Below are 25,284 nucleotides of genomic sequence, written 5' to 3' on the forward strand. Positions count from 1 at the left end.
CAGCTCTTTTTTACACAGGTGCCTGAAAACAGCAAAACAGGATCATTCAGTGGAAACAAACTTTTACTATTGCAAAATGTTTTGGGTCAGAAGGGACCGTTAAAAGAAGGTCTAGGGCATCGCTGAGGAGATACCAAGTTCCCACATCATGCAGGCTGCTGTCTTGGTCCCAGAGACAGACACTTGATACCAGTCAACATGAAGTTCTGAAACAGCAACAACATACACGCAGCAGCAGACACTCGCAAGCACAAACAGACTAGCAAGGGAACATCTGTCGAGCTTTAGAAACTGCTTCTTCTCACAAAATATGCCAAGCTGTTGAATTTCATGAGACCTATCACAGCTTCTGCTGCTACACTACTTGAGTTGCCATCAAAGCCAACAAGACAAAAAAGTCACTGTGACTGATTAAACCATTGGAAAAGGTTTGAGGTTTACTTGTGTCTGGTATATTCTCATATTTCTGTATCAGTACCAGTGTGACAAACCTCTCCTAGGACTTCCACCCAACGAAACACCCCTCCAGCATTGCACGGGTTAGCAGACAACACCTGTCATTTCCCAAACTAAATGCAAACAAGCCTTTGTTTCTGCTGCTAAGAAACCTAAATGTAAATGCCCTTTCTGCCCAAGGAAGGACTGGAGGCCCATGTACTGGCCCATACATAGACCTATTCCTGAGGCTGAAGCATATCACTGGAATCCTAATTTCAAAAATATCAAAAATATGACCTGAAAAAAAAATTGGAAGTGTATCTTAAATACAAGTTTCCTCATCATATTTTTGCAGATACACTACTCCTCACAACCAAATTCTCAATATTTTCTTCACGCTCTCCATCTAGACTTTTGTAAGACAGAAATGTTACACTAAGTCAAGGTCATGCTAGCAACATGACTTTCTTACATCAGCTTTCCCACTGCTAAATGCTGTTCTGTTGGCCTGAAAAGGATGTAAACCCATAAACACAGATCTATTTAACATCCCCAGTTGGTAACATCAACTATAACTGCTTCTTATTATGAGAGATGCCTGGAATATCCGGCAACATCATGGTTTCCAGTAATTATAAGCAAGAGTGGTGACGGGGTCAGAAGAATTTAACCATGGCAATAACTATTGCAGATATTATCAGAATACCAAATGAAGCCCAAGATAAAAAGTAATCTGCTAAGCACTGTAAATGCATTATAATGCAGTAGCTGGCAAGTCCATGCACCAGTGTCTTCCATGGGTAATGCTTGTTTAATGTTGCTGCAGGTGCCACCTCTGCTGCCAGACAGTGCACACTCAATTGAAAACTGTCCAGTAAAGGGGATCTACCATGTAGGCAGGGTCAGCATTTCTGCAGCAACTGTGCAGTAATCAGTGAAAAACTCCTGAAAATTCAGCACTTGATATGGTCTTCAGCTTTGAATACTTCAGGGTTTTGTAGTCTGTTTAGGCTTTTTGAATGGCAGGAAGGAAGATGGGGGCTATTGAAGGGAGGAGGTTTGAGCATCCTCCATCTCCTCCCCACTTACACTGTCAATGCCATCTAGTGGTCAAGATACTGGGAAGTGGGTAAAGCTACGCAAATATTGCTTGGGGTGAAACCTGAGAAGAGTAACTTTTTTATACTGGATACTTTATGCCTTTCATGATAAAGAACAAAAAAAAGCAATTTATACTGGAAAAGCTTTTTCAGTACCTGGTAACGTTCCTGAATTTCCCTCTCAATAGGTTTAACAAAGAATGGTATTTTACATCTGCCTCTGCATCTTTCTGTTTCTAAACATGATAGAGGAAAAAAAAACATATCATTAATGGGCCTTGCACACAACTTTATGAATGGGAAAAAAAGGGATTACTTAGATTAAACATCAATATTTAAAAACAGTAAATATGTACTATTGCAAGAATGGAACATACGTGTGCTGGATTTTCAACAAAACAAGGCAATAAATACAGTCCATTCAAGGACATACATGCAGTCAATAACACCCATAATATCCACTACACTACAGTGCATTTAAAGAAGTCAAGAAATAGAAAGTTCAAGGACAAATGCACACTCAACACCTAAAGCCTTTTTGTTAGAAAACAAGGAGATTAATATTTAACACCATCATTAGTGAAACATGTTTTGTAATACCTTTTCTTCAAGTCTGATACCCAGTTCAGATCAGGGGTGACTTTCCAATTTGCTACAGAATGCTTCTCCAAAGCTTGCTCAAAACTGGGTATGTCTGAAAACGTGGTAAAAACAAACCTTGTTCAAAATCACTCATTATCAGAAACTACCCTACTTTCCTTTCTGAAACCAGAAATGGTTGACATACACAACAAAAAAATAGCAAACAAAAAGGCAAAAGGCTTTCATGTCTGCATAAAACCTTTTCAACCTATTTTTCGCAGAAAATCTGATAGCAAATTGCAAGGTGTAGGGCAAATTGCAGAAAGTACCCTGGGAAAAAAAAAAAAATCACATTAAGATGTTTTGACAAACTGCTGAACTTGATCATATATTATAACACATATCATGTTAACTCTTAAAAAGGAATGAAAACTTGCCATTGGTTCCAGTTAAAGCAGTTTCTCCTCCTCCACTCATATTTTCTGTACACTCAGACAGAGATTTTGCAAGCACACAGCTCCAACCTCAGTTTTGGTCCCACTCAGCTCAACCCTCTCTTCAGAAGTCCCCGGTGTTCAGATCTTCTGAACTTGTTCTTGCACATGCAAGATTTTTTTTAAGATTCACTGTAGTTTTACGTATAGAAACACTACTTCATACACAGAGATGCTTGTGTGCTAACCCAACCAGTTGGTAATGTTTTGGGTAATGCATCATAAGAGCAATGGCACCTTAACGATATATTACATTAATACATCATCAAAGCTATGACACTCTTATGACATATTAGTTTAATACATCATAGCAGTGCTGTATTTTGGACAATGTATTACTCCAAACAACAACAACCAGAAAAAGCTCTCAATATAAGTTTTGTGGGTTTTTTTTAACTTATTTACCTTATATGAGTTGCCTTTTTGTGGTGGATTTTTTTTTTTTAAATTTCTCAGAAGTAAGAGTATTCACTAAGGACAGAACAACGTAGCTGTCTACTGATTAATACCAACATTCCCAAGAACATATTTCACAGTCCTCCACCTAAAACACCCTAATCCACAGCATGGATTATTGTGCCAGGGTACAGACAGTTAGGGTGGAGGAGAGTGCTGTTGTGTACCCACCTGCTGCCCTGAGCCTCTGTGCACAGTGCCAAGGGAATTGGAACTCATCGTCCACTCTGCAGTCACACTGAAATGCCACACACAACCAGCTCCTCCTTAAAACAGCCAGGAAAGACTCAGTAAAACCACGGGTTTCTGAAAGACAACTTGCCTCAAAAAGGGTTACTGGAAAAGAGAGAGAATTCATTTTTTTAAAAAATTCCCTATATTCAAACACTCTGCTTACATTTCCAGTGATGTATCAACCCCCCACAAAACCAGTGAGATGCATACTCACATTATTCACGCAGCCTGCACTACCCACCGGCCTCTCTCCTCTGCTGACAATCTATGGAGAACCTTAATGAAATGAAAATTTACTCTTTTAGTTACTCATTTCATTACACTAACATAGAAAACACACCAATACTAGTGAGCTCTTTGTTAAATTAGTAACAGAGATTGTTTGCAGAAAGATGGGGGAATAAAACTGTCTTAAAAAGAGGTCTTCCACCCTGTTTCAATTCCTTTAAGAAAAACATTACCTGATGATCTGCATCACATTTTTCCATTATATTATGAGACTTTAGTGAGTGCAACGGTAACACCAGTCACCTGGTGATACAGGCAATTCTTGTGCAAATAAATCACTTGCTAATTCATGTGATATAAAATAATTGCTTTCCACTGTTCACACAGAGTATGTAGGTCTCCTCTAGACATTTTCTTGCATGATTGTCAAAACCACATCAAAACCAAAAACAGTTTCACCAGTGAGTCTGTGTATCTACAAAGTCAATCAGGTTATATATGCATGCATGTTTTGGGAAGGGATATTTTGCAAAAGTTCAAAGATGAAAACTAGAAGACACACTGGAACATAACAGAAGAGAAAGTATACAAGTTAAAGTACCTGCAGCAAAATAAAGACTGAAAGGAGGAAACAAAATTATCATCTGGAAACAAATCGGGGTGGGGGGGGAACTACCACCATCACAAAAACCCAAACACAGGAAGAAAAAAGAAAACACAAATAAGCATAAACAGAAGGAAAATGAGAAGAAAGAGCTCTCCTACAAAATCTTTCAGAAAAACTAAACCTAAGCAACACCAACAATGGAAAATTTCAGACCCATGTTGCTGTCACTCCTCTACCACAGACAAAAGCATAAACTAGAGCATGGATACAGAGCTCTTAGAAGCATCAATAATGGGGAACATTGTATCTGAGACTCTATCTTTCAGATAAGTCTTAAAAGCTTTCAGGTATTTTGATTTTTTTTGTTCTCTTTTGAGGGACTAACAATTTTTTTTTTCCTCCATCTCTCCTAACAGAGCTTGAGAGGATCGAGGCCAACTGCAGGAGGCAGGGCAGCAGAAGCCCCAGAGCACTTGGGCTGAAAGGCTGGTGGCAGAAGGGAAACACAGGGGCTGAACAACAAAAGGTGCCCATCACTTAACAGACTAGTGCCCCACATCCTGATAAACAACTGACCATGCAAATTATATGGTAAAAGGGAAATAAAAAATAACTAAAGCTGCTTGGTTGTTCTTTGGGACTACGGAGCCTAATTTACAAAGGTGAAAGTTTAAAAGCATAATCCAAAATTATTTTTATGGCCACAATGTAAATCTTTCCTCCTATTATTTATTCATAAATTATTCATTAATTTAACATACAACACTTCAAACACAATTATGCAGGTGCTTCAATTATTGCAGAAAACAATAGTAACATATACAAAGCCTTCAGCTGCGTTCCCTTTCCTCAGCCCCATGCTCTCTGGGCTCCTTTTCTGGCAGCAGAGAAGTTAGCTTAGACACAAGCCCTCTGTCTTCAAAGATCTGCCCATTTCCTAAAGGCACAGCTCTTCCCCAACAGGAAAAAAGAACACATTTAATTTATAAGCACTTGGCTGAAGTTCCCATGACCAACCCCAGGGCTGAGCCAAGTCTGTTCCTCAGGGACATTCGCCCTGCCCAATCAACACGGTGGCATGTCCAAGGCAACATGTTTCTCCCACCCAAGAAGATATGGCCTATTTCCACCTACACACTGTTTCCCATAAACTCCAGGCTCTTTTTGCCCTGCTTCTCCATGCTCCTGCAGCTCATGCACCTCTTCACTGAGAGGTGGCTGCATTTGGCAAACACAGGTTACTGCCACTTGACAGCTCTCTCTGGTCCTCCCCACTACCTGTGTGGTGTGTGCAGACGGTGCTGGGATCTCTTACAGCCTCTCTGGATGTCCTTTGTCCCTGCTCAGGCAGTTGAAGTTACACTGGGCTACAAGGTGCTGTGAAAATGGTAAGATCCCAACTTAGCCAGTGTTGGCAAGTCTTCAACTTGGTGGCTTCTGGAGTGCTTCTGCCTTCAGACAGTCTTGTGGAAACCAACATCACTTGCTGGCATTAAGAGTCCACCTCCACAGGCAAGTGAGCAGACCTGAGACAACACAGGGTGAGCAAGAACTGCCAAGGACAGAGGGGGAAAGCAAGAAGAAGGCAAGCAGAGTAGACAAAAGAGAAACAAGGACATAATGCAGAGGCCTCTAACAAAGATCAGTGTTTACAGTTTTCTTGAGTGTTTGGAATTAATTGCATCCCCAGTTCAGAACTCACCCCTTGGATGAGTCTGGCTGAAGCCAGAAACACTCAACCCTTATAAAGAAATCAATTTATAAATAAATAAGCCAATTTTATGAATGCTGACATGTTTTTTTCTGGTCTTATCTCTAAGATTCCCTACATGAATATTTTCAAATTGTCTAGTGTAACCCGTAAGAGAGACTGTTTTCCCTACCTAACATATCAACTCTGTTTCTGAAGAAAAAACAAATTTCTTGGTTTTTTGCATGCAATGTGTCATTACTATGCTACAATAAAGTTACTCTATTAAATTACACTTGTACCCATTCTAATAATTTACAGGCAAATGGGAATCTGGATTCAATTTTTCTTTCCTTTCATTTGAATACATTTATATTCTTCTGTTTTTTTGGAACACAGCATTCTATATTTTCCCACAGTGCTGAATCCTTCAGAAGCATAAGACCTAAATAGTCATAACACTGGAGAGGGGGGATTAAGTGCTATTTGTACATGTTTGAAAATCACAAGTCTTTGCAGAGGAAAAAACCCCCACACATTAGCAGTGTAATTGATTAATGAGAAAATGTAACCATAAAAACAAAAAGGGGTGCTCAATTTTCAAAGGGTGGGAAAGGCCTCATAAAAATAACTTTGCTTAGGTATAAAATCACTGCAATATTACAGTTGTGGAAAAAAAAATTAAGAAAAAAAAAAACAGTTATTTGCATATATACAGTTCTTTGCCCCGGTAGGTCCCAAAAATTCACTTAGATGAATCCTCACCTTGCAGATATGGGAATGGGAGGACAGAAACCTAACCAACCTGAGTGGCTTTGGGTAAGGCTATAGAGTAAGTTTGGGAGTGCAGAACAGAAATGGAAAAGAAACCATTTTCATTTCCTACCTTGTCTAGTAAATTAGTCCTCAGTATTCAACATGCTAATTACAGGGCTAAGGTGATCCACAGGACCCTCTTCTTCCAGCTACACTTGAGAGCAGAACTGGAGCAAAGGCAGGAGGCAGCTGAGACCTGTGCTGTCCACCCACCAGCGGGCAACAGAGTCCTGTCCTCTACAGCCCTTTCCTGGGTCCATCCCCAGCTTAGAAGATGCTTTTTGCATGGTGAGCCATCCTGGCTTATCAACATAGTGGAAGTATAACTATCTTCAGACTGATGACTTTTGAAACCTGCTAACCAGCTCCACATTCTATTCTTTACACACATACACTCTATCAGAAGAAACAGTAATGGAAATATCATCAATACACATCTGTGACAAGGAAACATACAACAAGTCAGATGCTGAAGTACTTTCAAATTACAGTGACTTAGTAGCAACAGATATTATGTGAATATCTATAGCCTGACATAATTACTGGATAAATTTAAATTAAAAATAAGATAGTAATTATAAAGTAACAGCACCTAAACCATAGCTGGACTGTCTTTCTGGAACAGGACAGGCTGTAGAGAAAATAGCCATTCCACTTGAAGAATTTTAACTAAAAAAATAATTCCCCCCTTAAAAATATTCTACAATATACAGAACGTACAAATTCAACAGGTAAATGGAAGGATTTCATTTAGTTTTTAGAATTACTTTTTTAAATATGACCTACAAAGAAAACCCAAGCATTAACCCAAGCATAGAAGTAAGTTTTGAACACAAAGGGTAAGATCAGAAGTAACCTCTGGAGAAGAAGGAATTTACAGTTCCTGCAGAATCCCTTTGCCAGTTTTTGGTTCATACTTGACTCTTCTAGGGCATCACTCTGGGACATCACCATTGCACTGGGGCAGCACACAAAGCAAATGCAGAATTGCCTGGCTTTTTATCCATAGGACAGCAATGAGGATGATAACAGTTTAAAAACTGTGCGCTATACCAGAAAATACGCAAACCCTTGGTAGGCTCACTTACCAGTTGTGTGAGGAAGTTCAAAATGATTAACCAAAGTTCTTGTTACATATATTGTGACATATAACTCAACATATTTAAATTCCTCTGGTGTCAGCTCTCTTCACTAAGTCTTCTTCAGATCATCACAGGAATTTATTGCCAATTCCGCAAAGATTTTGACCTGTATCTTCTGGTTAAACTTTTATGAAAAAAATCAATGGAGCTCAACCATGTTATGAGCTGTCCTTCACACATGTATCAGTGGCAAATGGAGAAGTATATTTATCCCAAAGTCTAGAGTGAAGATGTTGAACTGGTTACAAGTCTCTTGTCAAATGAACCTGGCCAACATAGAGTAAAGATTTCAGAAAATAAAAGATATGCAACCTTTGAAGGAAAATGCCAAACTGAGACTTTGGAATAAATGTTTTTTGAAGGGAGGATGCATTACAAGTTCCATAAATTCTAATTAAGTAATTGCAGCAAAAATGTTTCAAATAGACACCCTAAGGGGCTATATTTTGATTCAAGGGGAAATAGGCAACATCACCCACTTGTATCACCAGCATCACCAGGAGAAAGAGAAAATGGAAGCATACTTTTCCCACCTTTTTTTCTTTTTCACTATGACCTTTTTTAACAGCACTAGCAGATGATGCCCTTGTCTGGGCTGATGCACTGAAAGGAAAGTGCTGCCGTGGAATGCACTGTGGTTCTGCCTGGGAGCAGGAGAGCAGGACAGTCCAAGCAACTTAAAAAAGACCCAACAAGAGAGTCAGAGATGCCTCACACATTGAGAGTACTGATGAACACACATCCAGACAAACTAACCTCACCTGCACCTGCCTGTAAACACTACTGTCTGTAGGGGAACAAGACAAAGAAATTAATTAATAGAAGTTCTAACCATATAAACTATCACCCCTTGATCATGGACTCTGGGCTGCTAGGTCTCTGTTCCTGGTTTACTCCTTTTTCACCGATTTTCTGGGCACACAGACAGAACTAGGAGTTCAGCCCCAGATCTCAATAGCAGACACTGAAATAACTAGAAGTCAAATTCTGCAAATTCTCCCGGGGAAGTTTCAATACTTTAAGCTCCAGTATATTGAATAACAAATGCACAACACATTAAGCTTTAACAGATAGTGTCTCTGGTTTCTTTATTTTTCTTACCTATTGTTTATTTTTTAATTTCCGTGAGTAAGCAGTATTGGTATCCTGCTGGCTTCCTGCTAGCCACAGGAGAAGGAAGGGGAATTTCTGCAATAATTTAAAAATACATTGAAAGTAAGGAAAGGTTAAGAATTCGGGGCGGGGAGGGAAAAAAAAAAACAAAAAAACCCAAAAAAAACCAAACCCCACAACTTAACAAAGGCAAAGCAACATGACAAAAATTAGCCTTCATAAAATATCCAAAGCAGATGAGAATTCTACAAAGAACAGGCTGTTAAAACTGAGTCCTTAGTAAAAATATTATATTTAAAACAAAGCTGTGAACACAGCTTGCTTTGGTTTTTTTTGTTAGGCTGGTTTTAAAGTAAAATCTTGAGTGGTCTCCACAAGCCGTCCCAAGGTGCATAAAAGTGAGATTACTATTCACATTTCTCAACTAGAGGCATAATGCAATATTCCACTGCAAATGGAAGAGAAATCTTTTGAAAGTAATTACAATCTCTTTTTATCATCTTGCCAAATCCACAGGCTATTTGCTTTTATGCCAGCCAGGATGTTTTTTTTTCCAGGAAAAGGCAGCCAATATATTTCTTGTAGGCAAAATGGGATTTGTTATAAATAAATGGGGAAAAAAATAGTGAAAATCATAAGAGGAAAACAAATACTGTATTTTAAAATTTTTGAAGCCACAAGTATTTCACATCAACTCTTTCACCTCTCAAATAAAGGAAGGCATTAGGTTCAGACTGATATCAGTTACATTAACTAAAACATCTGGAAAGGCTATTTACATGCATTTGGCTTTTAATTAGAGCCTGAGACACTTCATGCTACAAGCATACCTCAGCAAAGACCTGAAGGTTTACCCAGCCTGGAGTGGATGAGGGTAAATAGTGCAGTTTTGACCAGCAACAAGTCTGGATGTAAGGATCTTTATGTATAACAACACAATTTTGCTAAATTATTCTGCAGTCTTACGCATTTTAACTTGGCTGCCTTCACTTTAGGAAACTGCAGTCACTCCACAATACACTGCAAAAAGGAACTAGTACCAGAGCTTAGTCTTAAACAAATGTTGAGTTCATTTTGTTGCTGCATCCTCTGAAGGGAATGCTGTTTTGCTGTCTTCAGCCTTAATTACTTTGGGCCCTAAATATGGTATTCTTTTGGCCTGATAGATAAAACATACGTGCTGGTGCATCTCACAATGTGAACATGGTCATCAAGGGAATTGCTGCTTAACCATTCTAAAGTTAAGTTGGGTACTGCAGAGTGTTCTCATGATCGTACATGTACTGAAAAGACAATTGAGTAAAAAAAAGGTTTAAATTATTTTCTGCAACTTCATTAAGTACATCTACAGTGTAAGAAGCAAGCAATAAATTATTATAAAAATAGAAAATTATAGCCAAACAATACTCACTCTATAAATACTCTCATCAACTGTTATTTAACAAAATTTATCTAGACAACAGGGAATATCTGGAAAGAGACTCTGACCACCCTTTTTACTTCAAATAACATAGGAAATAAACTTGATTGCATTTAATGATTAGTTTAACATCTATTAAAACCAAATTTCCAAACTTCAGCTCTACTCTATCATTAAATATAATCACCCCTTGGGAGAAAAGGAATTCATTCAGCTGTGTACAAGAATTATGTTTTCTGTAATGTTTTTTCCAAAGCTGAATCATAGCTTGGGGTGGTTTGTTTGGGTTTTTTGTTTGGTTTGCGGTGTTGGTTTTTTTTGTTGGAGAGGTAGGGAGTTTTGAATGGGGACAAAGTTCAGCACATAGGTGCCAGGTGTGAAACTTTGGAACTTAAGTTTGCATGATGAAGGGCTGAGCCCACCTGAGAGTTGGGATGGAAATGCCAAGGGTTTAAGACAAGTCTTAAACAGTCTTACATTAAATTACACAAATCACTACTTAATGTTGCTCAGTTTTGGTCTGTCAAATAGGAGCAATTAAGCACTACCAAGTTTAACAGAGTTATTCACAAATTAGGTATAAGTGATCAAAGGAAGAACATCTTAATTTCCATTAAGGGCGCTTAGGTATTTTTGTTAATGTCGTCCTCAGTATCTCACAGGTTATATTCTTTGCTCTGATTTTTATAATATACACTTACCCTGCTCATGTCATTTATCAGTCATTTTATGGGAAAATCTACTGAGAGATTAGTAAAATCCATTCCAGCTTCCATCTGGTGCTTTTATACAAATCAGTGTACCATGTGTTAAAGGTCTAATTTCTAATTACAGCAAAGCAACAAAAAAGGTGGAGGGAGGAATATGTACTTCATTGTCACTCATTTTATCACATAGCATCCACATTTGCTTGGAAGTAAGGCTTAATTAGCAATCTCCTTCCTCAGTAACTACCCTTCTTTAGCTTTTGGGCAAAGCATGTAGGTAATTAACAGAAGCTCTTCACTATCTATGAGAAAGCCCATTAAATTTAGTAAAACTAGTTTTTAAAGAAAGGCATAAGTTAGCTAATGCAGAAGGACTCTGACAGGGCTAACGTGGCTATAATCAGAATTCTTTCTCATTATGCTCAAACTTAAAGCAAAAGCACAAAAGTGACTTTTGTCAGGAAAAAATGGTTTTCAATTCACTTTATTGGATGGGGAAAAAAAAAACAACTACTTAGGAGCTATACTGCTGAATAACCAAAAAAATCCTAACAATTTCTGTCCATAGAGGAACTTGATAAACTTATCAAGCAAGAAATTCTACATAATAATGTGAAAACACATTTAATGTATCTTATGACAGATGGGAAAATGTAAATGCTTAATATACAAAAAGCTTATTTTTAAATTACTAGACCAGGTTTTAATTGCTGATAACCTCAGGTCAGATATACAATAGGCCAGGCCTCTGTGAAGCAGTAAACTTGGCATCAGTCCTCTACATTCAGACAGAGTCTGATCAGATTTTGTTTTGCAAAGGTCATTTAATTAGTAGTATCAGTAACTCTTACTACCTTAACATTATCTTTCCTTAGCTAATGATACCATTTTGCATGTGCTAAGTAAAACAGGAATTAACAAAATTCCCATGGCTTACTTAAATGATAAATAACAAGCCATTCTAAGGAAGAAATCTCCTAGGGAGTGCGGAAAAACCTGCAGCTGAAGGCAAGCGAGTCAGGATGTGTAACTCTGCACAGGCATAAACAGGAAACAGAGCAGCTTGCGTTTGGATTGACAATCTGGCTCCAAATGGCTCATCTACAGCGGGCACAATGCTTGACCCCTGTCAAACATGAGAACCATGGTTCTGTAAGACTTTTCTATCCTGATACCTCTTAAAGCTTAAGTAAAATAAAATCTTTCCTTTGCTATCATTCTGCATGGTCAAGAAAGGTCTTGCTTAGTGAAATACTTAAAATTAATGATGTCACTTTTATTGTAAAACATTTCCTTGTGCAACCACTTCCTATAGTTTTGGCAATAAACCCCCTGGAATGGAAACATCAGAGATTAATCATTTTGTAATGTAGAACAATATTAATCTCTTTTATTGTCATGTTCCAGCATAACATAGGAACTAGCTTGACATTCTAGAAAAGTCCCAAATGCTCTTCCCACCAGAGTCACCGGGATTCATTACTACTACTTCTATACATTTCACACACTTCTGATGCACTGACACAATATATGAATTACACACTGTACAAGTTCTTTGTGCAGAACTTTACTCTGTTGTTTCCAGAGCATGTGTCCTAGCAAGTGAAGCTCACCATAAAGCCAGAAGACGATCTCCGTGCAGAGCAGTGTTGTATTCCTGCCAGGTTCAAGGATTTAAGGGTCAGGAAAATTACTCAGGACAGTAAGGTAAATCTTAGAACTTTAAGGACAAAGATTTATCAGACCCCCTCCATTGCACCCCACCGAAAAAGATGCCTGTAAAGAGCCATTTCATTTCTGACAACTATGGGGGCATTGCAGAACTCAAAGGAAGTTATCAGCAGTGACTTTATTCCTAAGGATGTTTGCCAAGACCAGGATTTGGTCTTTATACAACAGACACAGCACTATGGAAAGAAGCTTTAGCTGTGTAACAAAACAGCAGTAGTAAGAAGAGGATGAAAAACCTGGGAGTTTGTTCTGGTTCTCTGCAATATTTTAGAAAAAAAAAAAAGTCCACAAATAAATAGCCTAAAGTTAAGTTTATTAAGCGCAGAATTAAATTGAACTGCCTTAGAAAAGTTATGCATGACAAATTTAGATCTAGGAACCTCACGTGCCAAACTTGTTGATTACAAGACCAATTCCTGTTCTCACATAACCATTAACAGCTAGAACAGACCAGGAAAGATGCGCTACTTCCCATATCACCTTCACAGCTAATAGAGAAACCAGATACTAAAATTTAATAATTTTATCTTACAACATGGTGACATATTGTAGTCAGAAAGGAAAATTACTCTTTAATACTTGACATTTTACTACAAGTACCCCTGTTCTGCAAGTTTTTAAAAAGACATGCAAGATGAGATAGCTTCAATCATTCGTTCATACCTTTACAAAGAGGCAGTTAAACTCCCACTTACAAAGTAACAAGTCATATCATATTTCTCAATATTTAAATAAAAGTGATGTAGTATCCAAACTATTGTATTCAACACTTTAATTAACAGGCTTAGAAAGTAACAACTATTTATAAACAAGTAAAAAATAAAAATGAGGACATAAACTGCTCTAAACAGGTATTACAAAATTACCATCCATTTTTAAAATTGCTTATTAAATAAACCTCCTGAATTCCAAATTATAATTTCCCTAACCACTTTGCAAATGCACTAATTTTGAGAATTACAATACTTCTTCAAAACTCTTGTGCATGGCATAAACATCTTTAAAGAATATCACAAGCCTACTCAGTATAGACCTTCAGACCATGTTCACAGTAGCACTGTTTTGATGCTGCAAAGCTCCATTTATTCAAAACCTATAAAGTGTGACAGGATTTCTCTCTTGGAAGAAATACGCACATTTTTGTCCATTTTGTGAAAGTTAGTGTTATCACTGACAAGCAGGTGAATTACATATGCTAGGTTAAATACAACTAGTACATAGAAATAGTAGCATCAATATTACATTCTTGTGGTTAAAAAATGTTTTTCAAGTGCTTTTCTTTTCATTTTATTATTTGTACCATGGTGACCAGTAACAGCTAGGTCTACAGGGCATGAACCAAAGAAATATGTTCATTTTAAAACATACTGACAAAGCCAGTGTTTTGTAAGCAAATATTTGGCAGATTGATAACAGCTTGCACGTGATCTTTCACTCATATATTTGAAAGCATAATATATCTCTCAACCTTTAAATCAGTGCTGCTTTTTGTTTAGCACTTCAAGCACTTTTGGTCATCCTTTCAAGAACAGCATGTCATTAACCAGAAACCAGCCTTGCAAAATACAGCACTATTTTGGAAAGATTTCCTCATTCACGGTCTTCTAAGAATTTTATTGCAGCTTCATGAAAAATATTAGACTGAGCTAAGTTAGTGTCTCACCAATTTATTTTAGTGAGTAGAAGGCAGGAATCCAGACGTTCTGTAAAGTGGATACAAGGAACAAGGATCAGAGGAAGGAGATGTAAAATGTCCATTTGTCACTGACATATCTCAGTCCCTAATAAGACAGCAATAGATATCTCAGAGTCTTTCAGGGAGGAAAGTAAACTACCCCAAGCACAAACATCCCCACCAGACAGCCAGTGAGCCCCGGTGGCACCCAGTGCTGAGGCAGCAGGGCAGTCCTGTCCAGCAGGGTGGGTGATGTGCCCCAGAGGAGCCAGCACGGTGCCCTACACACTCAGCGTGTGGCTGGTGGTGGATGTGCTGGAAGGAGGCTACACTGGGGGAAAAGCAAGGGGAAATTAGATGGGGCAATCAATTACAGTATTTGAAAGCATGTGATTAGCATACAATGACCAATTTCCTACTAAAAAAAAAAAAAGCACTTTCTGTGGTGTGTATTTCAGGCATATTCAGAATGTTATTTTAACACATAAGCAACAATAGTTTAGAAATCCCTGATATGAACTGAGGATGGAGCTAAGCACCCCAGTAGTGACACAATATAAACTTCAGCACATGAAATACTGGAAGTTGATGTAAACAGCTTTTAATAGCAGTGAACATTTGTTCGCTTTGTTTAGACCATCTGGATGTTCCATTGTGTTCAGCTCAACGCCGACTGCCGTCGGGTGACAGTTGATATATGTTAAGTACAAGCAAAGTGCCTCAGCCCACTCCAGGGACCCCAAGGAGAACTTTTCAGTGTTTTGTGGAATATGCTGTCAGACCGCAGCACAGTTGCCTGCATCCTTAATGGCTCTGGGCCAAAGTCCTCCAGCCTTTTTTTGCCTTTTTTTTTTTGTAAATCAAAGGAGAGTTTTGCTTTTACTGTTTGAAAGGTTAGAAAAACTATGCCAAAGTTCTTCCAGGCAGCTTGGACAGCATCAGCTGACAGAAATGATTTTCAATATGGAGCGAAGAATAAAGAGTACCACTAATCCAGAGAGATTCCAGGTTTTACATGCAATGTGGCTAACAGCCTTTTGAATGCAACAAAAGGAAAAAGTTACTAATAACGACAATGATGTAATTGTTTGGAGAAAAAAAAAAAAGAGAGAGAAAATCCAGGAAATCAACTGAAGCACAGAAATTTATTTTTTTCCATGTCTATCCAGTACTATACATTACACCCAGCCTAAATTTTGGCTAGTTGGTGATGCATCCTTTGCAGGTGATGAAAGCATGTTCGCCATTCCATGTGTAATCACTGACTGTGAAACGCTTTGACTTCTGAAATTAAAGGGACTATGCAAAGGAGAATTATTATTATTGCTACGATTCTGCATCTTCACACAACCACCACTTCAGTTCAGCTTTATACAACTAATATTTTTGGAAAGCAGAAAAGCTTACTTGAATGCATTCACATTAAAAAGTTTTTTCAATTTAAGTGTACAAAACTGAAATAATTTTAGATCAGCCTTCCCCTTAGGATGTTGATCATGTAGTACAAAACTGCTTTCCTACCTCCAGAAGTATTATGATTTAATAAATCATTTGATACATCTGGAATGACAGTGAAAATACTAGTATCATTCATATTTAAAAAAAAAATCTCAAATCAACAGGAACAAAAAGTACTGAATAGCATGCACAAATATACCCTAGATTCTTACAGCGTATAATCGTCTTCCTCTTTCAGCTACACTTGTTAGGTTATTTAACCTTTTTTGTTGCTCGCTTTTCCCTGCAAAGTTTAGCTCTTGTAAGCTTGACTCATACAAGCTGTCACAGTAACCTATTTACCCACCAAAAAGGTAGCACATGAGCAGCAACATTCCAAGGTTTCTCACATTATACCTCAGCTCTGACAGGGGCTGAGAGTACGTAATAGTTTCCATTCCACTTTGTTTAACAGCCTCTCACAAAGGCTATTCCAAAGGCTACCGGGTGAGACTGGCTGTTACAGAGGTATCCACGTTAAACCATCCTGCAAGAATCAATCTTCTTTCATCCACATAGAAGCTACCAAGGAAACATTATGTACATGGCAATTTCAGTCACTCTTTGAAAATAACCTCTTTCCTTTTTTTTAATTTTTTTTTTTGTCTAACCCAAAAGAAATTATAGTACAGGAATAGAAATACCTTTTTAGAAAAAGATTACAGTGAGTTCCTCCAAATTATATTTTAAATATATAGAAAATTGTCCTGGAAATTACATGCATTTGAATGGATGTCATCCTTTTCAAATGTAATGAAAAGAAGCAGTATCTTCTAGCAAAGTCAGCAGTAGTAAATTCATTAATTTAAAGAATGCTTTACATAACCTCCAAAATATCCGCATCTTACAGAATCAGGGAAAAAATAAAGGTGATCAACACATTCTATGTTCAAGCTCTAAAAACACAATCAAATTACAACATTCAAACATAGACCACTATTCCTGTAAAGGAGTCACTGCACCGACTGGAGTTACTATCCAGCTCATCTATATTGCTCACTTAAATCAATGGGACAACTCAAGTTCTTTAACAGGACATCTGCTGGAAGAAAATAATATATCTACATTTCCAACGTATAGGTAACTTCTAAACCTTCTCTTCCATATTTGTAATGTGTTGGGTTTTTCAACTCTGCAGTTGTAACGGTTAGTACAGGATTGCCTCTATTCAACAGTATTTCTATTTCAGAGTTTTTGGAAAGCACGATGCACAGTCAATTGAGCATTAAGAAGCAGAAATTACATCTACAATTTGAATTTTCATTTATGTTAGGATTTGAAAAAGTTTTACAAACATTAAATAAATTCTGCAACACTGCTGAACTGCTAATACTGTGCAGTATGTTTTATCTAATTTCCAGAGAGATAAACAGGCATAAAAAAGGCAACTTAGTCAAAGGGCACGTGACGTTTAACTCTGGCTCCATTCAGGAGAACATCTATCCCAAGTGCTGCTGATCCCTCAGACACTACCTTTTCTCAATTATTTGGGATTTTTTTTTCAGTTAAAAACCATTAAGTCCCAAATTGCCAGTTCAGTAGGACTTAGACTGAGCTACAAATACATCACACAAGCTTTCAGTTAACTGTTGACTAGGACTCATATATGATATTAATGGAAATTGAAGTTATTTATTTACAAGCCAAGCAGCTTGTGATCAAATGTTTTGTACATTTCTCTCTGCTGTTCCAAACATGTATCCCCTCCTTAGTTACAATACATCCTTAATTTTCTGAGTTGTTTTAACTCCTGCATTTTCTTCTTACGCTGTCTAGTCAGAGCTGCCTATCACACCTTTACAATCAGTTGCATACTCTATCCTCATACTGTACAACACAAGTACAATAAATGAGTTACAATCATTGTCTTAGCATAATAAGGTGTGAAAAATTATCAACTGATTAATACTGCATCAGACAAAAAATCTATTGTAAATTAATAAATCATGAAATAATTTGCTCTTTCAAAACCAATACAATCAATAGTTCTCATGTTATTTTATACCATTATGTAGTTAAGCAAAAGAAAAATGCAGACATTATTAAAATGTCTCATCTAGGAAAATGCCTGAAGTTTCTGCTTTGTTTTTGAAAGAATGCAGTGGGTATCATGAGTTTATGAGCATTCACACACAAACCCAGCAAGGACTTAATTTTTTGCATTTGTGTGGCAGTGTAGTATTTCAAAAGATATTGAATTTAATTGAATGCAGTAGAAGTTATTCAATAGCTGATAAATGGATGTACTGTAAAATATGTCACCTAGTTAAAAAAGAAAAGAGAGAGAAGATGCTAATTCTGCTGATGAAGATATTGTTTTTCCCCTCTTGTGCCCTATTCATTATGCAAGGCTGCAGAATATGAAGTGTAGTGTGTGATCCGGGCGATCTAATGATCTCCCACACCTGCTCATCTGGTACAATTTTAATTAACACTCCAAGGAGGTTTGTCAAGAGTAATCAAAAACATTGTCGCTTATAAAGCTGTGGCAAGAAATCAATAGTTTTCATCAGAAAAGGTAAGGTCTGGCATAACTGAACCATTTAATTGCTTCATTCCAATAAACAAAAACTGCACATTTTAATGACTTGATTTTGGAGATCAATATCTAACCACATATTGCATTAAACAGCAACATGTGGTGGGATATTCACAGTCATTTCAATGCAGAATGAAGCATTCCTCTTTTTTTATTTCATCTCAAATAGCAATAGGTTGCTGAGCGTATGCGGTGCTATGATTTATATCAAATGAGTGACCTCTAGGGCCGTAAGACTAGAACGGGTGACTAGTTCTCAATGGTAAGCTACTGGCACTTGACAAAGTGCCTGAAGCAGAATGAATTTACTTCTCTTTTCCTCAATCATCAACAGGCTCTGCCCTGACCCCCATACTGACTCCTATAACAAGATCTCCTGTCTCTGACTGAAAAATTTACTGTCATGTCTACTTTTCATTGAGCTCAAGTGAGTACTTCTGTCACCTTCAGTGAACTGAGTCTGTAAAAGATTTAACTAAACACCAGTCACAATTTAAAAACTAAGCAAGAACACTTTTAAGAATTTGTGCTTCTTAAAAGTCCGGGAGCTATGCCATTTTATTATGGTTTTGCTTCTCTAAGTGTTCATCATTAAACTGTTAAAAGATACTGCTCCACAAAGAAATTAACAAAAGATTCACAGTATAAGGCAGGTATCACAACACCAGTAAAACAGAGTTCTACTGGAGCATCCCTCCTGGACACAAATGCAACCAAAATTTAAATGCTTGTGAATTATGAAAGATGCAACAACAAATTGTTAACGTATATAGAGACATCAACCATAAATCACACAGCCATTTGAATTCATTACCTGATTTTTATGCAATGTATAGCAGCATCACAATGCTCAAAATATGTCTATATACAGTAATGATATTAACAAATTTATTTTTTTTACTATTCAAATATTTTTAAATTTAAAGCAATACTTGTAAAACATTTTTTCCACGGTCTTTCAATAACAGCATTTACTACCGAACATATGAAACCTAGCTACACATAAAAGCATGCATGGTATATCTTAATTATTTTAACTAGTATTTTACTAATATTTCAACTTTACAAAGTGATAAAACCTAATACTGCAAGGACCCTATCAGCAACAGAGCAATTAAAAGAATGACACTTGATGGTTTATTTCAACATCTCACTAAAGCTCTACACAAAATTTTCACTTCCTCTTTAATTTTCAATTCTTCTACCCTCCCTGCTTCACAGCTTCTGGCTATTGGCTTTTACAATCTGTCCCTAGAGAGTCAGGAGTTATTACCCCTGTCGATGGAAGAGAAAGGGATGTTATTCCCCTGTCACCCTCTCCAGCTCCAGCAGATTCCTAGCTCTGATCTATAGCCTTCATTGGAGAAAAGCGTCTGACACGCTGTTAGTTCTCAACCCTGTCAGATCCATCTACCCATGCTACTGGCATTACTTACTGGAGTCAGAGTCACAGGAGTCAGACCAAAAATTTGAGAAGCAAACACTATATCCACTTGTATCTGAGTAAATATAAAAGAGAAACTTATACTGCAAAGTGTGCAGGTTTTCAGGAGGCATTATGTGTCATAGATGCTTTGAATCTGAGCTTAGAAAAAGATAAAGTAGCATCTTAAATTATTCATGTTTACAATAGAAATACGTCTATGTAGCATTGAGTGAAACCAGAAGATACAGAACAGTTAGCAAAATGGACTTCAGCAAATTTAATAACTCCTTTGATATTGTTTTAACAAGATACTGCTTCATTTTTTCAAGTTTCCTTTTAATTTGCATTCACATGGCTGCTACATAAAATAAGCACTTTCAACGGCAGCCAAGAGGCAGCATAAGACTATTATGACTGACTTGACCTGTTATGCTGCCTGTCCTCCCACAGTACAAATCTACACATCAGCACTTCGCATGCATTATTTTACAGGACTTCAACAGTAAATTAACCTTTAAATGTTAAGTATCAATAAGGGGACTGTAAAGATGGCTGGCTTAGTTCATCTGATACTCCACACACTCAGCAAAACTATCTCCCCACCTCCCACTCACTGACCAAACAGCCTAGGGCTTGGATCTGATCTCCACTACCACCTCGGGTTAGAGGATGATACTAGTAACTATTGGAGAAGAAAATGTTCTACCATAAGTGCCAAGCACAAAACTCATCCTACTTTGCATTCTATACAAGCACATACTGCTTGCTAATATTGAGGCATTTAGAATCAAAATGTCAGTTCTGTTTTGGTTTTTATTTATTTTATTTGTATTCAGTCTTAACAGGTGGCATCGTAACAGCAGTAAGGAGATGCAAAGGATGAGGGATAAACATTGAAAAGGTTCTTTGTTTCATATATAAATCCTCCTAAACTTTGGAAAATTAACGTGAAATGCATTTTAAATCTTTGGAAAGAAGTCCCAGCACTGCAGACCTCCCCTAAGCTTATTAAACATCTTCTGTCATATTAATTGATACTTTAAAATCAATTCAGAAGATTTTTTTTTTAAGTTTGAGTTTGAATTTTTCATAAATCTGAATTACTATTCATAAGAATCCTTGAGTGTCACCTCATCACTTTGCAATAACAAATTTACAAGTTCCTGAATTGCACAGCTAACACACTATTTAGACAGTAAACCACATTCTCTTCTTTTGAACTAATAAAATATGTATTTTTTTAAATACCATATAGACCTTTTGGTCTCACCTCCATGGGTCATACAATAGCAGAAGAAAAGAGGTCCTTGGGAGGACAGAGGAAATAAAACAAAAAGGAAATAAATACAGCAGGAAGATGAAGAGAAAACAAGGGACTTTGGGATAACAGCAGACAAGGCAAAGGACAACAGCCGTGCATCAGACTTGGGTGTATCTTGAGGTACAGAATAAAAAAGTAAAATTATGCATAGGCTTGAGCAGGACTGCAGAGAGAAGAAATGCAAATTGGAAGAAATGGTACTAGTTAAGAAAACCAGTTACTAAAGCAGAAGACAGGGTTTTTATTGCAGGAACTCAAGCAGTACACACAGGAAGAACCAACAAGATTTATCTACCAAGATAAAGAAGGAAAGGCTCGAGAGCTGAGCTCAATACTTTAGCAGTCAGTATTGAGAATGCTGATGTTAATAAATAGTGATTGGAACTGAGCTGAAGGTAACCAGATATTCAGAACAAGGAATGAAAAAGTGAGAGATGTGAAAAGATTTCTGAGAGAGTTTGGATATCATCAACATGAAAACACTGTTCAAAGCTTTAAACGCAGAAGCTAGTTACAGAAAAAAAACAATGAAGGGATAAGAATTTGGAAGAATTATTGCAGAGAAGACTAAACAGGAACCAGTAACAGTGAAACTGAAGGAAAAATGCACAAAGAACAACAGAAAATAATGGACTGAATCCTAGAAGTCCAGGAATGAAACTTTAAAAAGAGAGAGAATACTGCTTTTACAACAAGAAGCACCAGCCAAGGCAAATTTTGCCTTGAAAAATCTGTTTGTAACATTCAGGGAAAATGTGACTCTGGTGAAGAAAGAAAGGATCTGACTATTTATTATGCACAACTTATCAAGAAAAGAAGAAAATTCAACTACAGAAGTGGCATATTTATGTTTGAAAGGTGTAGGAAGGAAGTAGGAGAAGTATCTGGAAGCATTCATGAGGTCAAGACATTATTTTTGGACAATGCTGAGTATATATTTGAATGTACACAGAAGTTCCCATCCATTAATTTTACTCTCCCCATAAATCCCCTCTTATATTACTTCAGCATAACACAGGAAAGAACAAAATTCTCCAAAACAGCAAAATCTCCCTCTGAACACAAACTTCAGCAACTCCATGGCAGGATAAAAGGCAAACTCAAACTACAATTTTGAAAAGGCTGTAGAGCTCTAAATTTCTTCCATATAGATTGCTTTCTTCCATCTGAGCTTGATTATCATCATCATCTCTAAGATTTCCCTCCTCATTTTAATTCTTAATCATGAGCTAAAACGTCTTATGCACATTTTATGTTATAAATATATTATATGTCAAAATGACCATTTTAGGCCTAATTGGTTAATTTCAACTACTCTAAACACCTAACAAGCTACATTTCTCTCTGTTCTGCAGTCACAAGGTGGAGTGTCCTCAAGAAGATAATCCTAACCAACACCAGCTGTGCCCAAATTCCCTTAACCTACAGCTCCAGCACATTCGCACAATCTATAAAGAACTGACAATTTAAAGCTCCCTTTTAAGAGAATACCAAGGTCATAAAATTAAAATCCTATATTCTAAATCCACTCCTCATCAGCCTTTGTAAATCACAAAAAAATCACATGATCACAGCTGGAATTAAAACTGGGCCTTTTCCTTTAATCCATCAATAACCACCATATGTTGCATTATCCTAGAAGCAAGAAAGAATGGATGCATCTCTAGCTCAGCAACACATCAAACTAACCCAAGTGCTTCTTTTCACCTATTTTTTTCATTTTAAAAAAGCATATAAACCAAAAATGTCATTAATAGGCAGCAAAATTTGTTCTTTGATGTATGCTTGCTGGGAACTTTACCAGTTCATCAGAGAGTACCAAATAAAACTATTTCTATCCTCTCCAAGTGCAGCAAAGCAGAGAAGCTGGTAAGAAAAACTCCCAGCTTATTCTGTGGACAACACAAGAGACACGGTTTTAAATATATCCTCCTTGTTCAAGACCACAGGAAGAGTTTCTGTGTAATGAAGAGTCATTGCAGAAATAGCTGAAGAAATTATTACCACAGTGGATGGATGAGAGATAAAAGAAAGGGAGATGGAAGGGGTGGGAAGGTAGAAATTGAACTTAATATATTACTTGATATTCAACATAATATGCAGTGGAATTCAGGATAGATTACTCAGAAACTGGAAGAAGGAAGAAAAACCATTTCTGGGGAAAAAAATCTGCTGAATAGCAACAGGGCTAGGATATCTCAAAATCACAAAGCAAGACATGCAGTGCAAGAACTCTCAAGGACTGGCCCATCTGTTACAACATAAATTTTACTGGGATCTGCATCACCCCTTCATCCAGTGTGCCTTCAGACAACTCCATCCTGGTGCACCATTCTGCAATCTGTAGGCACAGAACCCCACTAGTGCTTTCACTGCATTTCAGTTCTTCAATAACTATCAGAATAAGGTGGGTGATTTCACATGAAACATTCAGCCCTTGAAAAGAAATGAGTCCTTCGTTCCTCTTGAGAAATGTTTATTACCCTCAGATTACAAGGTCTCTGCAATATTACTCCATAAAAACATAAAATTTGAGTGATAACTATTCTAATCTCCATAAACCTCTGTATAATACTGCAACTTCTGTAGACAACGTTACTTGGGAAATACTCTTTATTATTTTGGAAAACATGAGATGGGAGAAGTTCTATTCCTTACAGTATGATTATTTTGAAAAAATTGTAAAATGGTCTATCATTTTTATTACTCCTTGGCCAGGCAAATAATATTTAGTACTTTACTTACATTTTCCCAGTAAGGAAAAAAATTAGTATAGGGTGAAGGTTAAATTCAACCTGTATGTCCATGTGCAGAGATATTACTATTGTCTCATAAAGAAGATACATAATTAAGGCTGTGAACTGCATCATCAGTTCCATCATTAGCAGAAGGGATTTTTGAAATCTATATTGATTTCTGCCTGTGAATCTGCATTAGCCTAATCCTCATAATACAAGCACTATGAACCCAGACAATTGATTTTTTTCTCTTTCGTTCACAAAAATCTCACAGCTGAATTTTTTGCAAGAAAACTAATGATAGGCCTGGGTGTTTTCCAAAAGTGCATATGTAAAAAAGAACAGGTTGTAGAGGAGCTTTCTGCTGCAGAATCCAATTGGAATATATTGACACCCCTTCCAGGCAAATCATGTTTTGTTTTACACTACTTTAAAGGAGATCTAAATATCATCCACTATAAATGTGTAGAAAACATTATATACAGCATACTATTAGAAAAATGAAAAATAAGGCAGGAATGACACACAAAACAACAGGTCAAGTTCTGCTCTTAACTACATTGATGTAAATACCTTGCAACTAGATTAGCCAAACCCGGAAACTCTTTTCATATCATTAGATTCCCAGTTACAAGCAACAGTTCTAGTGGTTGTTTGCCACAAGCCAGTGCTGAATACAATGTATCACTGAATTACAATTTATTTCTGACAAAAAAAATATGGGGAAAAAAGAGTTGTTTGTTGGGGGTTTTTTGTTTGGTTAGGTTTTTTTGGGTTTTTTGTTTTGTTCTGTTTTTAAATCATTAGTCTAACATGCCCAGCTCTCAGAAAACATAACATCCAAATTATACAGATTAAACACATTATTAGGTTTGGGTGCAAAATGACCTGCATCCCCAGAGCACAGTTTTGGTAAGAAAGGGCACTGTTTGAAGGACCAGGCTCAAGTCTCAGATCACTTCCCTGAGCTCCAAATTTTCCAGAAGACCTTAGCTTCTGCACAAGTCTTCTTGTGGCTCAAATTCCACAGAGCTCAATGAATCCACTGTGGTTCTGGGCCCTCGTGCTCCTCCAGTGTGTGGCAGATACCTTGTCCTGCTCGAGCTCAGCAGGCTTCTGCACCTTCCTCCCCATCCACAACTCCTGTGACAGTACCTCCATGCCCTACACAGATCAGTAGAATGACTAGCTCATAAAATACACATCCACAGGCCACCACTAAAATAAGTGTGAAGCATCAAATACACAAAGAGCAAAACCTTTAAAATCAGTTTCTCTTTCAGAATTAAGGCCCTTGAAAAATACTGGCAACCTCAAAATGGCAGTGAAA

The sequence above is a fragment of the Apus apus genome, chromosome 7 (assembly GCF_020740795.1).
Source record: "Apus apus isolate bApuApu2 chromosome 7, bApuApu2.pri.cur, whole genome shotgun sequence".
NCBI classification, from domain to species: domain Eukaryota; kingdom Metazoa; phylum Chordata; class Aves; order Apodiformes; family Apodidae; genus Apus; species Apus apus.